The following is a 15036-nucleotide window of genomic DNA, read 5'->3' on the forward strand; positions in this document are numbered from 1 at the left end:
ACTTTACTTGACTCACCCACTTTTTGTATCCTATGTATCTGGTGGGCATTTTAATGGCAATAATTGATAGTGACTTGTTTATTAAAGAACATATACATACACATATATGTACTTACAAGCATACATATGCATAACATATACATTAATAATTATAATGTGAATATAATAAACACATATTGTATATTTATACATATATGAGTTTAGTGCACATTTTTATATAACAAGTATTATGAATTATAATATATTAGTAACATTACGATATATCACTATTATAAACATGCATTTATTTGTATATAAAATATAATAAACATATATGAAATATGGTATATATTGTTTGTTGTATATAATGGCAATAATTGGTAATGAGTGCTATTGAGGATATATATACACACACATATGCATTCACATAATACATATGTGTGAATATATATTTTTAAATTACATATGTATTTGACTGGAGCACAGCCTTCACAGTCATCTTCATGTATGGATAATACCTAAGCTGTTAGCTTAATGCTACAATTAAAATAAATTCTACTCTTCTGCAGATTTTTAGAAGACTAGACACTAATCAAGTAATGTTTAACATATCTAAGACCTTATACCCATCCTTCCAACACTTACTATAACCCATTGAGAGAGGTAACATGAGATATGACCACAGTCAAGAACAGAATCTGTTCATTTCCCAACGTTGCATTAGAATGGAAGCACATTCTTCATTAATTCAAAGTTCCTTAGAGCCTTGTAACTTTAAAATGTGGCAAAAATGTTCATCTAAGTAACAAATAGCATACAATGGCTCTAGGATTTTCTCAGAGAATCTCTTTTCTAAAAGGAAACCCCAGGCATCTGGGAAAAGAAAATATTACAAAACAAACTGAAGGGCTCACTGATTATTTAAATAGAAAAATGCTTCAGTAAAAGGAACAAATATTGGTTTCCAAAAGTCAGCTTTTCTCCAGACCTTCAAGGGGAAGACAAATACAGCTCTTGCAGCATTCTAGATAATGAAAATCATCAACAATTTCCTATTAATTCTTTTGTCATGCAGATTGCCTTAATTTGATTCCAGGACTTTTCTTTCTGTTGTTGCCAAGAGCTATAAACAGAATGCTATATAATAAAGTTGTGTTCTGAGTCGCTTATGGTCATTATTATTCTCATTTGGTTTTGGAAATTGGATTGGACTCCCCTGGCTAAGAACAGAACTCTTCATCTTTTCACGGGAGGTGTGCCTGGCAGAAAGCTTTTGCCCTGTCACCTGGTATTCATCCCCTCTGCAAAGCTGCCCTGGAGCAAAAGCCACAGCAAACAGAAAAACACCTGTAAAATTCATTAAAATATCTTCTGAGAATGATGTTCCTCTGGGATTGAGCCACATTTATTAGGTGACAAGCACACCATTCTGGGCATTCGATTTGTTGGTAAAGTGTGTTCTCCTGCCCATATCTCCCCACCACTTGTTAACTGCCATATTAAATGCCATTTTTTTTCTTAAAAGCAATGTCATAATTAGCTGAATTAATCCTTTTCCTGAGAATAGGAGAATGTTGGGTGCCTGAAAAACAGAATGCATTCCCTAAAAATACATAGCTTGCTTCTGAGCCAAGCATACTAATTTGAATTTGAGCTCTATTCTGAACTAGATATTGAATCTCAATAGGATAGATTTGGGAAAATGAGACATGGTAAACAACAGCCAGGAATTCAAAACGAATAGTGTATGCAGAAACATAGAAGCATTACCTTCTTTGATTTAACACTTACTCTCATTAATAAACTGTTGTATTAATACAAGGAAAAAGAGAAGAGCTAGAGCAGCTTCATGTAACCTGGTCTGGTGGCCCAAAACACTTAGTGTGCTCTGAAAAACAGAGGAAGGATATCATAAAAAGACTAGTATCCTGGAAAACCCACACTTGAAAAAATGACTCCTCCTGCCAACAAAGTACTTATCTCAAAGACAGCCATCATTTTATGGCAGGATACATTCTTTTTACAAAGGGATGCCCAAAAGGCTAAAGAGTAGGTCAACCGTAGAGACCCTGGGCCCAAGTAGTAAAAGTGCAGCCAAGAGTGATCAAGAGCAAAACAAACACCTTAAAATAACTTTAAGTCAGACCCTGCCTTTATCAAACACATACACACACATACACGCATGCACATGTGCACACACACATGCATATGTGTACACACATATATATGTAGGGAACATGCAACAACAACAATTTGTTTTAGGATACGCCAATAACAAAACCAGATGATGAAGGAAAACATAAGAAAAGAAATAGATGAATGGATTGCTCTTAAGAATGTAAGTGTAGAATTTGTCTAGATAAACACAAAACCCAGTAGACAAATCCAGGTATATATGTATGTGATGATCACATTGGATTTATCCCAGCAATAATGATAAAAGTCTGAATATTCTTTCTCTAAGGTCAGAAATAGACACATATCCACATTCACTATTTCTATTCAATATTGTAGAGGTTCTCAGCAGTGCATAAAATGTAATTCAGACTAACAATAAATAAGCAACTATCTATTTTCATGTAACATCAATTTATATACAAAACAAAAGAATCTCGTAGGAATTATGACAATTAATAAATTCCATAGGGGGCTGGGAATATAGCCTCATGGCAAGAGTGCTTGACTCGTATACATGTAGCCCTGGGTTCGATTCCCCAGCACCACATATATAGAAAATGGCCAGAAGTGGCGCTGTGGCTCAAGTGGCAGAGTGCTATCCTTGAGCAAAGAGAAGCCAGGGACAGTGCTCAGGCCCTGAGTCCAAGGCCCAGGACTGGCAAAAAATAAAAAATAAAATAAATTCCATAGGGTGAAAAGATAGAAGATCAAAATGCAAAACAGTTTTATTGCAGTTTTATTCCCATTCCACTTATATTTCAAAAAAGACAATTAAGAAAATAATTATATCATCCTATCAAAAAGAAAAAAATATATATACAGGAATGAATTTCACAAAAGTATACAACTTAGACCTGGAAAAGTACAAGCAGTTGCTAACAGAAAGTAAGGAAGACTCAGCCAAGTGGACAGCTATACCATAATCACAGAACTGACAGCTTAAGATTGTTAATTAAGATAGTTCTACTCTCCTACTTGAATTGCAGGTTTAATACAATCCTGTTCACTATCCTCTAGTTGCATCCATAGTAAATATGTGTATCACAAGAGACTCAGATATTTAGGAGAAACAAAAAGGAAACCCTATGCTCAAATATATTTTTAAGTTAACGTAAACCAAAATGTTTTATTTAATGCAAGACTTTTCAGCAACTTTAATAAGTCAATGAGCACTGACTCCGCATTTTCCCAACTTAATAGTAGTAGTAGTGTTGTTTTTTAAAAGAGAAATTAGATGGCTGGGGTTGGGAGACATTGATCAAGATGCATTGTACTCATAAATTGACATGTTGAATTGAAACCTCTCTGGACAACTAATTAACAATAATGAAAATAAAGAGAGAAACTGGCTGTTATTTTGACTCTGTAGATATTTACATGAAGTCAAGCAGTAGTAGTGTTTTTTTGTTTTGTTTTTGTTTTTTTGGCCAGTCCTGGGCCTTGGACTCAGGGCCTGAGCACTGTCCCTGGCTTCTTCCCGCTCAAGGCTAGCACTCTGCCTCTTGAGCCACAGCGCCGCTTCTGGCCATTTTTTCTGTATATGTGGTGCTGGGGAATCGAACCTAGGGCCTCGTGTATCCGAGGCAGGCACTCTTGCCACTAGGCTATATCCCCAGCCCAGTAGTAGTGTTTTTGACCATACATTAGCATAGCAAGTGTCTCCCAGACTCGTTTTCTTGAAATGTTATGCTAAGGAATATTAATTTATTTTGGTAGCTTATCTTTGTTCCTCTAGCAAGACAATGAGGTAATTAGACAATCCAAAAATCAATCTGTTTGCATAAGCACATGTGTCAGCTTTTATTAAATAAAAATGTTATGTAATGGAGTCATTTTGCACACTTCTCAACAGAATCACTGAAAAGTTTCATACAAACTACCGCTGGAAACACGTACAGTCTCCTTCAGTGGCAATGCGGTAAGGCTTTCATCAGCTTGAAAAGGACACGGGACGTTCCGAGAGGACAATGAAAGGCATCTTATTTGCTTCAGGTTCACAGCACTTCCAAATTGCCTAACAGCTTTCAAGGGCATAATTAATACACCAACACAAGGACATATCAATGTAATCAGGAAATATGAAGTACAAGATCTCATCAGGTGAATTTTAAAAGGAACAAGGACCTAAAAAGAAAAGTAAAGAACATTAAGATGTTATTGAGTGATACTGTTTAAATTATTTTAAAATAAGCAAAATTATATTACAATGTTTAAAGATACATTAAAACGACAAAGTTGGTTGAAAATGTTTAAATGGTTTAAGGAAATCACTGCCATGAAAATGTGAAAAATCATTCCCTTTATGGAAGAAAGAAAGTCTTGTAATTGCAATATGAAACTGGAAGAGCTTCTTGAGTAGCTGGTAAGGCCACATTTCTTTTACTTTCGTGAGAGTTTACGTCTAGCTGTTTATTATGCTACAATAATCCTTTATGCTATACAGTGTCACTCATATGCTACATTCACTATGTGATGACTAATTTTAGAAATCTGTTTTATTTTACAAAACAAAATGTCATATTTAAAAAATTTACATCAAAGCGGGTGTTCTCACATTCTACTTCTAAAAAATGAAGAAGAAAGAGAAAACCTGATCTTTTCAATAGTGAGGTGAATCTCAGCATTCTCACTTTTGTTAAGGAACAGCTTTTCATGATACCACAAAAAAAGCATCCACATACCCAGTTAAAGGATTCATTCTTCTGATGACATTGTTTTCTCTCCTGTGTCCTTCACAAAACACCAGGTAAAGCATGTATGTGGTGCACAACTGGTTTGTATAAACCATGTTTTAAAATAGTTTTTTTCAACAAAGCCATCAAAAGTTATTACAGGGGCTTTCATTTTTTTGTCCAATACAATAAGACATTTCTAATATGCTCCTTATGAGATATACAATTCAATTTTATCTTGTACAATAATTACAGTGAATTTCCAACATGGTAAGCAGTTAAGTAGTGAGATATGAGAAGACAAGTTAAAAAATAATTTTGAGTATTATAAAAACTTAGACACATATTAAGAGTATCAAAAGTTGGGGCTGGGGATATGGCCTAGTGGCAAGAGTGCTCGCCTCGTATACATGAGGCCCTGGGTTCAATTCCCCAGCACCACATAGACAGAAAACGGCCAGAAGTGGCGCTGTGGCTCAAGTGGCAGAGTGCTAGCCTTGAGCACAAAGAAGCCAGGGACAGTGCTCAGGCCCTGAGTCCAAGCCCCAGGACTGGCCAAAAAAAAAGAGTATCAAAAGTAAAGTTTAATTTTTTTATGTGTGCCAGTTCTGAGGCTTGAACTCAGAACCTAGGCACTGTCTCTGGGCTTTTAATCTCAAGGCTAGCACTGTACCACTTGAGATATAGCTCACTTCCAGCTTTGGGTGGGGAAGGGGAGGTTTGCATAATTGGAGATAACAGTTTCACAGATTTCCCCTGGGTGGTTTCTAACTGCAATCCTCAGATATCAGCCTCCTGAATAGGTCGGGTTATAGGCAAGAGCTCTGGGCTAAAGCTTTATGCATTTTTAGTATAATTATTATGTCTCATATAATATAAAGTAATTAATAACCTAAATTTCATCAAATGCACTTGAAAAATCCCTAAATTTAAATACAATTGAATATAGGACTTGGATTGCATAGAGGAAAGAACTGCATAGTTAAAAGAAGACAAAAAAATAAAACATTCTAAACTACGAATTAGAAAACACATGCATATTCATCTTTTTGATCACTTGTACACATATATGACATGATTGGTGCTATGGTTAGAGACTCATCCTCCCAATTCAACCTGTGTTAGTCAGACTTTAGCTGCTATGACAGATAATTTAGGGAAAAAGTCTGAAATGGAGGGATTTATTTGGCCTCTGGCTTCCAAGGGTTCTGTCTCTGGTTCTGTGCTCAGGGCCTCAGCAGTGGTGGCAAATCATGGCAGCCGGAGCACAGTGAACAAAGTCACTGCCCTGATGCTGGACAGGAAACAGAGAGAGGGGCAGGAAGAGGCCAGAGTAAGATACAGCCCCAAAGATCCGCCCCTAAGTCACCACTTCCTCCCACTAGGCATCTCCCCAAATAGGACTACCATTTGGGGAATGGAGACTTTAGTAACTGAGCCTGTGGGGAATGCTTCATAGAAAAGTAACTTCTCTGTGTTCCTCACCAGACTGCAGGACAATTCTGAACATGTGAAAGTCATTGCTTCCTACTGAAAATTTCTCAGAAGCCAATGGAACTCACTTCCTAGAAGAGAAAACCAATCTATACTACGAAAGTATGCTTTTTAAAGTATGCTGTTAGCTCTACATCTAATGGTGCAGTCATCTGCAAACAAGGCACAAAGACCAAACCAGTACCAGAGTCAGGAAAGAGCTGTATGAAGAGCAGAGTCGGTAGTGTGAGATACTGTGATTTCAGGATTATCTAAGCCAGGCATTCGGCCCTGGATGGAACCACAATGCATAATGAGGAGTCCTTACTTCCTCACTTACGTTGTAACCCAGGTAGCTAATATCTGTTGGAAAATACTCTATATTAATCAAAATACTAGTACATATCTTGGAAATTTGAACTGGGACTATGTTCTAGAAAGAAGAATTGGAGAGAACAACACATGCAGATTAGCTTTTGAAAGTGAAACACATCGTACGGGCAAGAACGATTATGTGACTTTTCCCCACAAAAAAAAAAAAACCCTGTTGTGTCTTATTTCTAGAAATACACTAAGGGGTCCTGTGGTCCAAAGCATTTAAATAACACATAAATGTTCATATTTCATTGGTTAACTGAAGCATGTATAATAAAGGAACTATAAATAGACAGACATAATGCTTCGCCTTCTACAAAGCACAGCATTCCACTGAAAACAATTCTAAATCTGAACACAATACAAAACCAAACTCTATTTGAAAGAATTTTGACAAAACATGAATTAGGCAGGACATGAAGGTCTAGGCTGCAGGAAAATGAGATGCAAACGGATGTAAGCACAGTTCCCTTCGTGCAACTTTTTTATCTCTGGGCATTTGCCTGTTCACAGAAAAAATGCATCAGACTTGGAAAACAAACACAGATTGGCAGAGAATTCATTAGAGTTTAAAGCAAACTCAGAGAGATACAGGGAAAGAATTCAGTTTGGGGACACTAAGGAAGCCAAGATGTAATGGAAAAAAAATGAGCAAACACACAGGAAAGTTCAGCTAGTACTGAGCACAGCTATCCCCTCAAGCCACTGCAGATGAAACTCTGGAGGGAAATAGGCCAAGAAGCAGAGCCAAAGGCAATTGCAATCTACAAAGATATTTATTTCAACAAACACCGAGCATTGCACAGAGAAAAACTCGTGTTCAGGACATATGGAGCACAAGAATCCTGCGAAACACTCTAGAATCTTAATTGCAATTGTGAAGGGCTTCATCTTAGAGATTAGTAAGGAAAGAGAAAGAACCATACAAATATGACAGAAGAGCTTCATGTTAGCTCAAATACTCATCAGTTGAGATAACTTATTTCTCAGCTAACAGCTCGAGAATAGCAGAATCCTCTATGGAGGTGGCTACAGAGGGCAGGACTGGGGAAGCAAGAAGATGATGACACAAGGTGCTAGTCTTAGGAGAAATAGTATTTTTGGTTTCTTTTTTGAGATGCATTGTAAAGTCTGTTGAATGTATTTAATAACAGTTGGTGAGACATTTTAAAACTGCTGAGAGAATAATTTAAAATGTTGTCAGTACAGAAATACAAATACTCGAAGTGAGGAATCTATCAATCAGCTTAATTGCTCTCTATTGCATCCAAAAATAGTAAAATTGCTATGCTTCAGAAATATATTACAATTATAAATGGGAAAAATGAGGGAAGAGGTAACAAGTTTGGCAAGAAATGTACTCACTGCCTTACCTATATAACTAAAACCCCTCTGTACATCACCTTGACAATAAAAAAGTAAAGGAAATACCCTGGAATGAATGGGCGGGGATATTTATATTTGGTGGAAAGAAGGAAAGGAGAGACCTTAGCTATTGAGCTTTGTAATCAATGATAAGCATCAAATAACATTAATTTGCCTATTTTATGTCACATAAGGCTGACTCCCACTCTGAAACCAGCCTGATTCATAATACTGTTTATTGAATAACATTCATATGCTTATATCCTACAAAACATCCATTACACAGCCCAGTGCCTTTGACCCTTTGTGTACACACACACACACACACACACACACACGCACACGCACACGCGCACATGAGCTGGTTTCTGTAATCCTAGCATGGTTCGCATGCTTCGTGTGAAGCATCCACAAATCCTGTCATTTCAGGAAGGAGTCGGGGTGTCCTTGGCTCAGGTCGTATTTCCTTTTAATCACTCTCACTCTGTCTACATAAATAAGGACACCCATCGTGTCAGGGACCATACTTAGTGTTATGGCTCAGCAGATTCCTCATGGAATCATTTTGTCAGCAAAAGCGTTTACAATTCATAGGAACAATATTTGACCTGATAGAATTTTCAGTGTCATTTTAAGGCTATAGTTCTATCTTACCCATTCGGTGGTGATAACATCTTAGATTATGGTCTCCCTAGTTAGCTTTGTTGTTGTTGTTTTAAATGCCGCATTGCAGTTTCCAGATCTCAGTGCAAAGCTTTGAGTTTCAAGATTATTAACCAGGAGCTTTTCTGCTGGCTTTTTTTAGAGAGTAATGAATCATTTATAAAGCTAAAATCACTTGGAGTTGTGTAAGTTAATGCTCCTACAAACTTTCAAGTGTACAAGTGTCTAACTATACACAGGGCATTGCTTCAGACTATAAGAACCTATGTGTGTATGTTGAGGGTTCTGCCTCTGGGGGCTTCGTGTATGACCATCAGAGCGCACCGCTGAATTCAACACTGGTTCACTGCCTTACGAGGAGAAATTTTACAAGGTCACCTAAAACATTCAGTACTCGGCCATAAGTATGAATACTTTTTTTTTTCCAAATAGAAATTTCTTGCAAAGTAATAATATACACAGAATATATAAGTATTTGTAGGTCTAGATAGGTACACTGATGAACATTCTTGTCTCACCTCAACTGAACAGTCTTCTAAAGCATTTTTGTATTTTCAATTGATATCCCTTAGGGGAATATATATGTCAATGGCCACATTGATATCCCGTAGGGGAATATATGTAGCCAAGGAACCTCCATGAACATTGAGTGAATTAGATATGGAAACGTTTCCCTCAATAAGGTGTGGTGAGTGCTATAATAAAGGTGTTACCTGCTCCTGAAGAAGGTCAAGGAAAGAATCATCACCTAGAAAGGGTTTAACAAATACCACTTAAATACATGAATAAAAATATTAATGTGAAGTACAAAAAAGACAAGAAATTAGCAAGGCCAAAGAATGAAACAAGGGCTCTTCCTTGGAGCTGGTAGGTAAACATAGGGATAGAGGACAGGAAAAGAAAGATAAGGGCCAAGAAAAAGTGTTGTTTCATCCGCTCTATGTTTTGAATTATGAATACATATGAATACACGTTTTGAATATTGAATACATTTTTTGTCTCAAATAACAAAACACAAGACTGGGCAGAAATTAAGGTGATATTGTTTGAAATTGAAGAGGCTAAATGATAACTTCTACTTTTGATTTATGAAAACAGCTAAGGTTTTTAATGAGGTATTGATTTTTGTAGTTAAGATTAATCCTAAATGTACTCAGTTTCTTTCCCCCTCCTCTCCTTCATCCTTCTCTACCTCCTCCTCCTTTTTCTTCCTCTCTCTCCCCCACACACATTTTCTTGCTCTCTGGCAGAAAATGGCGAGTGGTACAGTTCTGGTGTCAAAATCTCAGGTCAGTTGCAAAGCACCCTTTGTCTTCCCCAAACAGACACCAACAGTACAGCAACGGCAATTGTCCCTTCCCACTCGTTATGCTGCGTGCATAATAAAAGAATTAAAATGATTTTATATTTAAATAGGAAATGCATATTTAACCTTTGTAAATTGACTTAAAAAACAGGACTTACTTTTACTAATCTACTGTCTTAGTTGTACTGCGAAGGTCTTTGCTTTTTTTCCTCACATATTTTTACATTCTTATTAGCATCTATTAAGAGTACATGGGATAACTCCATAATTAGTCATTAGTAATTCCATGCTTAAAACATAATTTGCATACGTTCCCCCATTCTGATATCTTCCTTTCATCTCCTCCCTCCCTTCCTTCTCTTCCTTGTATCCAACAGCGGTTAGTGCATTTCACTGTGCTGTCCATAGACAGGAAGACAGCGATCCATAGCTGTATAAATCAACTTATTGATAAATAGATCGATGGATAGATGATAGATAGATACATAACATACTTCTGTTATTCTTTAATAGTGGATAAAATGCTTCATGCCAAGTTAAAATATAACAGAATGCGATTTGTAAAGCTTCAGAGATCTCATGCATATTCTTGCTTATAAACATAATTTTAGTCTAAAAGAAGTATAACCACAGTGCTGAGCCTGGGATCCCTGCAGCTTGATAAATGCAGGGTGGAGAGGAGGCAGACAGAGGATATCGTGGTGACTGAACCCCAGGCTTCTTGCTCTTCTAAAGTAAGAGCTATTAAGCAATGCCATCGAGGCCATCATCACTAGCAACGTCGCTGACTCCTGGGACCACACAGAGAAGAAAAGTGGCCCTCCATCACAACGAATCAGAATGCGGGCTGGTTGTTAAGTGGCCGGGCGCGGCGGCTCGCACCACGGCCGTGTCTGCCGTCTCGAGGGCCGCCCGCCCCGCCCGCCGGCCACCACTCGCGGCTCGCCGTGACCCCCCCTCCCCGCCTCGATGGCCCCGGGGGTCGGAACCCCGGGGGCGTGGGGGCCTCGCTCTTGTCTCTGACTCCAGAGACACGTCTCCAGCCTCTCTGCTAAGGGTCTGCACAACGCCGTGAGTTCCTCCGCTCTCACTCCTCAAGTCTCTTTAGAGAGGCCTCAAGAGGAGCAGCGGGCAATCATTTCCACCGCCATATTGTCAGAAGCCACTGTGCTCCCCCATCTTCACACCTCACTTCCTCAGACACCCTGACAGAGCCATCGAGGGCCCTTTCCTTTCGGCTCACCTCCTTATTCCTCAGAGGTAACCGGCCACCCTCTTGTCCGCCTTCCTGGACATGGCAGAGGCTGCCAGCCGGCAGTGGAGAGTAAGACTTGGTGGAGCCAACCCCTTTGTGTAGCTTCCCAGAGGAGCCAACCCTGTTTTGCCTCAACGTCTGTGTACAGTGAAGAGTTAAAGAATAAAGTCATAACCCTCCATGGTCACAGGCAATTCACCTGCAGTTGCAGCCATTCCTTTGCTTACATTTTTTGGAACAACACACTCTCCCCAACACTGATAAACAATATCCCATCCTTGTTACACCTTTCTTGGTCTAAACAAACAGGAACTCTATGATAGGAAGTTCTGTTTTCTTTCCTATAAGTAAAGGGGTTTTTACAGAGTATTTCCATTGAAAAAACAAAATTTTTAGGTTAAGTTGCATTGGATATTTAGGTCTAAGCATGCCTTAAATATGGCTAGTAACCAGAATGGTGCATAAGGGTTATTTCACCTTATGCTTCCCAATGTTTTCTTTTCACCTCATCCCATTTCACTAAAGTCTTTAAGTTTTATTGGAGAAAACAAATTCTAACGATTTATCTCTAGCCTGACTTTTTACTAAATTATTTCCAACAATTGCAAATAATAATATTAATTTATCAAGGATTCAACAATTAAAATAAATGTCAAAAATCTCAATAATGTGAGGGGCACAAAAGGAACAGTGCAGGGAAGGGTGCTGGGACATCAAGACAGGGAATGATGGGGGACAGGACAGGGGAGGCTGTGGGGGGAGGGGGGAGACAGGAGAGGGTGGAAGGGAGAGGACAGGGGAGGGAGGATATGACAGGGGAGGGTGGGGGGAGGGAGAGGACAGGGGAGGGGGGACATGACAGGGGAGGCTGTGGGGATGGACCACTGCAGGACATTGCTGTAGACTTGAGTGAAAATCACTGGGCCAAAGCAAGGTTACAGTCCTAAAATGCTTCCATTAATTCGCTTTAGGGCTAATTCAACTTTGCTTTATGACGAGTAAATCCTTAGCTTCCTGGGCCTACCACATGGGTTTTGCTACAAATGCATTTTGAGCTCCTTCTCAAATCTTTTCCAAAGGAACTAGCAGAACCATAATTAATTTGGTCTTTCATTATCATCCTTATCTGCAATTAATTTTTCATTTTAATCTTATTACCATCATGTGTGCCTGATCAGGAGTAGCACAGTCTAAACTGAAATCTGAATTCTACTCCACTAAGTTTCTATCTGCTCTGGTGGGGCTCCAATTTTATAACTGCAAAAAGGCCTCGGTTGGCACCAGTGTCCATGCAGGAGTCTGAGATCTGAGGACCGAGTTCCAAAGCCAGAGGGTGAGGAAAGTTTGTGAGACTCAGATTATCTTCAATTAACCAGCAAAAAGGCAAAAGTGGACCCAGGGCTCAAATTGTAGAGTGTCAGCCTTGAGTGAAAGCAAAAGACTGCTGGTCCCTAACACAGAAGTTAATTAAAGCATTCTATCAATCTCAACTGAAGTAGTCATCTTTTCCCCTTTCTTTCTCCAAAATTCTCCCCTTTCTTCTCTTTCCTCTTTCCCCCTTCCTCCCTCCCAAGGAGTTAATTGCTATCTAGATGAATAGATAGATAGATATACACATATGTATATGTGTGTATCCCCTAAATTTAAAGCTACCCTTACCGTCCTTCCATTTAAGAAAATCATTTGCACAGGAAAATGAAAAGCCATTTAATATTATTCTTCAATATATTATCCCTTGACGTGATTAATTCCACTAAAAGTGGTGTAATGAAAATAATCTCTAAAATAAAATAAGTAGATTTAGAGAATAGTGACTTAATTATCTTGGTAATGGTATAAAATATAGTTTTAAGTCATGGTTTAAAGTGTAATTGAACTTGACAAATGATTCCCTATGAGCTGTGCCTAGAGGCACAGGAGCAGAAATGTATGGAACTTCAATATGGAAATGAGGGTGGCCGTTAAAGTCATAGTCCCGCACTCTGCTGAGAGAGATTCACGGTTGTGAAGCCCTAAGTTAAGAGTGCCGGAATGACGCTGATGACGCATAGAGAATGAGAGAAATGCACAAAGTAAGCTGACTGGGAGAAGGGCAGAAGCCCCCACTTTGTACAAAGCAGGAGCTGGTTTTCCAGCCACAGCCGCCCTCTGGACACCCCTTGTAAGGTATGCTTGTGAGTCAGGTCTGTTATTCAGAGACACTAAGGATCCACACTGACAGTCTTGCAGGGTAGAGAATGGTACTCTTTGGACTAGGAGTTTACAGTGAATCGATCTAATGAAGTAGGTCATGGAGACTGGAAATCTTCCTCACAAGGGAAAAATTCAGCATGCAGGAGCACCTTTCCTCCCTATTATGTGTTTCCTTCTGTTTTCTTTACTTTTCATTCTCCATTGTTTTCAGGAAACATTATGCTTCTCTTGAGCACTGTACAATTGAAGGCAAATACAAAATCAGTTGAATTCAATCAAAATATTGATGATACCTACATGTGAAGATAATGGCTACAAAATGCCCAATCAATTTTTTCTGCTTTCCTTTCTTGACAGATTCTTCTGAAGGTACATAAATTATTGATTCCATCTGGTTTATTGCCATTGAGGCTGCCTGACTGCTCCTTTTTTGAAGGCAGGTGTAAATAAAGCTAAGTTGCTTCTGTAAGTGCTGCAAAAGAAGACTATAAACCTGTGGTTTAATTCTCCTTTGCCAGATGCCACCCCAGTTGTAGGAGTTGACACAGGGAGATCTGCTAGGTGATAAGCAGAAAGAAAAATTATAGAGTTAAAGGTGCAATCAGCTACTCTAACATAGTCATTCTCTATGGCAAGGAAAGGTTGAGTGGATTATAATTTTGCCTATATTTCTATCTCTTGGTGGGGAAGGAGGCGAGCAGAGTCAAGACAAATAAAGTTGCAAGAATATAAAGTGGTTTTCCTTACTCTAAGAATTGACTATGAGGCTTTTTCGTTTTCATTGTCTGCTGTGGCTGTTCCCATCATCTACAGATACTAAATGTATTAGCTTAAAGACAACTTTTAACTAAATCCAACACGATCAGGAAAAATACTTTTGTATATTTGACAGTCTGTGGCTTGATCTCTGGGCCTGTCATTCTCACTTGACTTTTTTTAATTTTTTTGCTCAAGACTGGAGCTCTACCACTTGAGCCTCACTTCTGCATTCAGCATTTTGCTAGGCAATTGAAGATAAGCAACTCTGATTCATCTGCGCAGGCTAGCTTTAAAATGCAGTCCTCAGATCTCTGCCTCCTGAGTAGCTAGGATTACAGGTATAGCCACCAAAGCTCAGACAGGAATAATATTATTTTAAATCTCTAATCAAAAAAATAATTAAAGGCAAAAATAAAATCCCAGTTTTCTTGATTGCTTACTGATTTAATGGAGTTGGAATATGATTGATGCTTATTAGAAATTGAAAATAATAATGAAATGTGAAAGACACACTTAGTGCACTTAAAAAATAACCCATAGTTTCTGCACTGTCAAAGCGCACACATGCACACACACGCACATGCACACGCACACACACACACAATCATCCTGGGCAATGGCCTAGGCATAATCAACTTTGAGTACGTCCATTAAGGAGCGCAAAAGAGTGTACCATGTCCAATATCAAACACTGTCACATGTGCTGTGACAATCCATAAAAGCTTAAATCCTTGCATTTATGCTGTAGCCTTTAAGATTTCTTGGTCATTATCAATAGCAACTTTAATTAGCTGACATTTACCAGTCCCAAAATAGCC

Source organism: Perognathus longimembris, chromosome 22 (assembly GCF_023159225.1).
Source record: "Perognathus longimembris pacificus isolate PPM17 chromosome 22, ASM2315922v1, whole genome shotgun sequence".
NCBI classification, from domain to species: Eukaryota; Metazoa; Chordata; class Mammalia; order Rodentia; family Heteromyidae; genus Perognathus; species Perognathus longimembris.